Here is a 5,816-nt window from a genome sequence, read left to right on the forward strand (position 1 = left end):
ATTATTTCTACGAGTATGGCTATGTCAAACGAAATAAGGATTGAGAGACCTTTTAGACGCTCTCAGTGAAACAAATGCAATTTTAGAGCCACAACCAAATACTAGGAACGCTAAGGAAGAAATTCCTCTTATTAAAAAAAGAATGGAGGGACAATTCTTGTTAACAAATTCTGCTTAACAATGGAGGAGGAAGATATATGAAAGGTTGTGTTACAATACATTTAGTTTTTATCTAAGCATGAAAATAAATATTATAACCACATTTGTACTACATTTATTTTCAAACAAACCAGTTTTTTATTGATTCACAAAAAATTTTTATTGATTACGATTTACAATTAACCCATTCGCAGATACGACTATATATGCATGTACTTACAAAGGGAAATTACTGTCTGCATATGAAAATGTGTCCACAAATGTGTTAATACAATATTTACAATAAAATTATATTATAGAATATTTACAATAAAATTAAACTCAATATACACATTGATATTCAAGATTAGTTATTTCCAATTTTTTGTAATTCTATATTATTTGGGTGAAAATCTTATGTCCAGAGCTCTTTGGCAAACCAAACGTATCCCCAGCAACAAATTATCTGGTTTACTTAGCATCCACATCATAAACATTAATTTTTTCCAATAGAATTATTCTGTTTTCAAATTGGTGGATATGACCAATACAATTAAATAGTTCCTGGAAATATAACAATATAATATACATGATGTTATTAATTTGTTATACAATTTTACCTGGAAAGTAGTTCTGAACATACGAAAATGTTCTCTAAATTGGATATTGAATTATGGTTTATAATATATTTAATTTCATCTCATCCTTCTGGAATAATTTGAGGTAGGTACATCTGCTAAATGTATAACGGCATTTGCTAATTTCGTCCCCAAACAAAAGTTCTTCAAGAATATTATCCATTTTAGTTTAGACAGTTTCAGTTTTATTTAAAATAAAAACAAAACTGTCTAGGTTTAGGTTATAAATTATATAAACAAAGAATAAAAACATAAACAAATGGAACACAGAACACTCTCAATCGAATGTCAAACGTCAGTCGTTCACTAGTAAAAAAACTGTCAGCGTTTCAGCGCAAATTAATCGGATTGCACTCGGATTATTCTGGTGAACGCGACCAATGATAAGTTGCAACAACTCGATTGACCTTGATAAGTTGTTTGATTTATCGCTGTGTTTAAACGATCCTTAAAAGTTACTTATTTTTACGTAAGGAATTCAAATCTAAGAAGCTGCTCTCTGGCAGCCGCTCTTATCTCCGGAAGGTGACCGTTTTGTTGTTCGTATAATGTTTTTCTTTCACTGGCTAGCAGGTAGATAGAAGGGGCGCCGGCTATCACCTGTAAGGCCGTGGTAGACGTAGTCTTGTATGCGCTGACTACGTTTAACAGAGGTTTTCTCTGCGCCTTGTTTAGCACGTCTCTATATTTCTTATAGCGTAGAACCTCGACCCAGACTAGAGCTCCGTAGAGAAGGGTGGACTGTATAGTGTGGAGATACAGTCTCCTTTTAGCACTACCTGGCCCTCCAACATTTGGTGTTATTCTTCGGAGGGCCCCGGTTTGTGCCTCCGCTTTCCCTACCCTCGTAAGATGCTTGGTGAACCCCAGTCCTCTCTCGAGGTCTACGCCCAGATATTTGGCGCAAGAGGAAGGTTTGACAAAGGACGTCTGTAATTCTTAAATAATTGATACGTCTTTGTCTGTCTGTCTCTTGTGCCCTTCTCCATTGTCTTATACAGGGCGAGGAAAATAAAGGGCCTATTAGAAATATCTCGAGGGAGATATTTTTAAACAGAATCATGAAAATTTGAATTAAGGGGTTTTGAAGAGTCATCTGTTTAATGAAAATATTTTCATCTATTTGCTACTTCCGGTTATAACGGAAGTTGCTTATAACTTCGTTTTTTTTAATGGGACACCCTGTATATTTTTACATTTTTGGATTCTCTCCGATGCCTTCTTTCAGAAAATATAAGGTTTTGTAATGTTATACACGGTATTTTAAAAGATAATTATGTTTTTTTATTAATTTCGTAGCAGCATTCACACCCTGTAGAATTGTAGTAGTTTGACATCTAAAACTCTACTTACGTTCAAATTTTAGTATACAGGGTTGGTCGAAACTCGGAACGAGTATTTTCTGAGTTTAACACCCTCTATTTTAGTATTGTAATCAAAGGATATTTTATAATACTTTTTAATTTCCTAAGCATTCCCTATACCTAACTGTTTTAATTTGTGCTTAATTGTTAATCGTACCAACAATCTTAAATACGTAGGTATTTTGATAGCTAAACAATTATTGGTAATTTTAAGGATCAATCTGGATTAATATGTATTTATTTCTGAAAAATTATTTGTGACTGAATATTTTCACGGCCAACCTAAAAAAATTTTACGCATTCTTTGTTGCAATTAATGTTTAGCTTGAATCAGCAATAACTCACAAATTAAAGCAGTTAGGTATAGGGAATACTTAAAATAAAAAATGCCATAAAATATCATTTCATTCCCATACTAAAATACAGGGTGTTCCATTTAAGAAAAATCCTAAAATATTCATTCCGAGTTTCGACCAACCCTGTATACTAAAATTTCAAAATTAGCTGTACTAATGATTCTTAACAATAATAGACTATATTAAAAATCACCTGAATGTAAGCAGAGTTTTTAATGTCAAACTATTAGGGGAAGGGAGGGCAAGATGGAAGGCTTAACTTTATGATGTGTAAAAAAATAAAACAACGTAATACAAAACTTTCATTTTAATCTTTCTTTAAAGAGACCTTATACAGTTACAAAAGTCAGCCATTAAATATTATTAATAATAAGTAAAATTGTTTTTATGAGTAATTAAAAAATAATGTCAAAAATTCCATCTTGCCCTTACCCTGAGGGCAGGATGGAAAGCTTGTTCGGGCAAGATGGAATGCAGAGGAAAGCACTACATTTTACAGTTTACACACATAAAACTGCCATCTTCTGTGTCGGTACACAATTCATGTGCCCAACCATTACATACAGGACATTGTACCCAGTCCTCTGTGGGTGGTTCAACATAACGTTCACCACATACAAAGAACACATCATTTTGTGAAGACTGTTCTAACTTTTTCTGTTTTTGTCCCTTTTCCTTTACCTTTTCTTTTATTCTCGCAGGTTCCTATTTCCTTGCTGATATTTTTGCCTAACTATTATCTTCCAACTTGCCCTAAGTTGCAATTTTCCATCTTGCCCATATGCCCCTTTCCAATAAAAATATCAATATTTTAAAAATGCTTTATTATTTCTCTTATTTAAATATCAATTCAGATAACCTGTACCTAGTAGATACTTTGTATAAATGCATAATAATAATATTATACACCTTGTTTAAATAATCGGATCACAAAAATTCAATAATTGCGTAATATTTAACTGCAAAAATAAGAAGGAAGCGTGTACACTCATTAGCTGACCTGAACTGATTGAGCCGTCGTTTGTAAATGGAAGAGGTTCGCCTGCATCTGTGTGAGTGTGGATCCGGGCGCTTTATTGCGCAGTTCGGGTTTTATAGGTAATTTCCATCTTGCCCTATCCTTCCATCTTACCCTCCTTTCCCCTACAATTCTACAGGGTGTGAATGTTGCTACGAAATTAATAAAAAAACCTAAATATCTCTTAAAATAGCCTGTATAATATTACAAAACCTCATATTTTAAGAAAGAAGATATTTAGGAAAATCCAAAAATGTAAAAATATACCATAAAAAAACGAAGTTATAAGCAACTTCCGGTATAACCGGAGACTGCAAAGAGATGAAAATAATTTCATTTAATAGATCATCTTTCAAAACCACTTTATTACAATTTTCATGATTCTGTTGCCTTTAGTTCTCGAGATATTTCTACTAGGCCAGTTATCTGCCTCACCCTATATTCATGGTTTTCAGGTCGTCTTCCACGTTATCAAACTATCTATTCTTTTCTTTTTTTTGTCTTCCTATCGGCTTCCAATGTAATATTTGCTTTGCTGTTTTTGCATCTTCTTTTTTAGGTATACCTAGATTACGAAGGTCTTCCAGCATTTTGTTTCTTTTCACACTATCAAAAGCTTGTTTAAAGTCTATATACATCTTATACAATTATATATCGTATTCATAAGCTTTTCTTGTATCGTTCTTAGAATGAATATGTTATCTGTAGTGGCTCTATTTGGTCTGAATCCATTTTTATAATCACCAATTATATTTTATGAGTATTTTAACAATCGCATCTTTTTTTGTTTTTATTCTCTGGATAAACTGTGTACTAGTTCCATCCATTCTCTTCTATTTTTTCCCCTCTTTTTGACTTCCCCATCTTAGTCCAATTTTTTCGTGTTCTCTCGTCGTTGTTCTTTTCCAGCTGTTGTCTGGTCTTCCTTTCTTTCTTTTCCCCTCTGGTTGGTATTCAAGTGCTTGTCTTGCTATGTTGCTTTGGTCTTTTCGCAAAGTGTGGCCAATCTATTTCCATTTTTTTCCTTGACTGTAGTAGATATGTTAGTTTGCTTTGTTATTAGTATAGTATTGTAGTATGTATCAGTTATTCTGTTGGGCCAGTATATTTTCACGATTTTTCTTAGAGATTTGTTTACAAAAGTTTGCAGTATTTTCATTGTGTTTTCTTCCTGTTTACATGTTTCTGCTCCATAGAGTAGTATACTTTTAATGCAACTATTAAAGATTTTAATTTTTGTTGTTTCCGATATTTCGTTTATTTGTTTTAAATGAACTCAGGTAGGTGGAGTTGCCACCTACCATTCAACATGTGGACAACTCGATTTGGGGTCTAAATGGTGCCGTGGGCATAATACATGCAACATTTTGTGCATCCATGTTTAATTTCACAATTACAGTCAATGTTTCCATAACTGATCAAGTTTAAAGGGGTTTTTACCCTAATATTTTTGTATTTTGGTGGTTAGCATGTCAGCATCTTGTCAGCACTGATGATGATCTGTTATCAGCTTGAAAACTAGTTCTGCTTGTGATGTAGCCCTTTTTGGGGAATTTTATTAAATATGCCTTTTATAAAGGATTTTACTTGTTTTTTTTAAATATACGTTTATTTAGTGTTCTAAAAATATTTCTTGGTTGTATTATATTTTGGAAGTAATAAGAACTAACCAAGATAAATTAATATTTATTGAAAGTTTTGGTCGGAATAAAAGTCATCGTGAAACTTAAAAAAAGTCGACTGAAAAATATAAGCAATTGATCTATCTCCCTATTCCGTGGCGTTGAAAATAGTCTAGATTCTCTCTAAGTTTTATTTTATTTACGTTTAGTATACTTTAAACTTTGATCGATTTTTGAATCACAAGGGAATTTCATCCGAACTTCAAGCAGCACAATCTTGTTTTGAACTCTCGGGCGACCACTGACCAATCATAGTTACGATATCTACATACAGTGAGGACTTTTAGGTTGGAATAAATTCATTTTCTCGAGAATGGGCGATTTTGGAGATAAATCCCGAAACAGGTCGATTTTTATTTTTAATTATGATTTTTTCGCATGTCTATCATACTAGTGACGTCATCAATTAGGGCGTGATGACGCAATTGATTATTTTTTAAATGAGAATAGGAGTCGTTCGCTAGCTCATTTGAAAACGTATTCAATACTCTATTCAGTAATATAAACCATATAATACCAAAATCCAAAATATAAACCCCAAAACCAAAATCCAAAACCAAAACTCCAAAACTCCAAAACCCTGAAACAATAGAATATTGTTTAGGATTTAGAAAAGTAAA

General features: G+C 32.7%; 1 long non-coding RNA gene across 1 annotated transcript; it reads right to left on the reverse strand.

The window, feature by feature from the left end:
* Window positions 1-258: 258 nt before the first annotated feature.
* On the reverse strand, window positions 259-1,154 carry LOC126884076 (uncharacterized). Its single transcript, XR_007697832.1, has 2 exons — window positions 759-1,154; window positions 259-702 (listed from the first exon to the last, which is right to left on the reverse strand). It is a non-coding gene; the product is annotated as an uncharacterized LOC126884076 (long non-coding RNA).
* Between the last annotated feature and the right edge of the window lie 4,662 nt (window positions 1,155-5,816).

Source organism: Diabrotica virgifera, chromosome 4 (genome assembly GCF_917563875.1).
Source record: "Diabrotica virgifera virgifera chromosome 4, PGI_DIABVI_V3a".
Lineage (NCBI taxonomy): Eukaryota > Metazoa > Arthropoda > Insecta > Coleoptera > Chrysomelidae > Diabrotica > Diabrotica virgifera.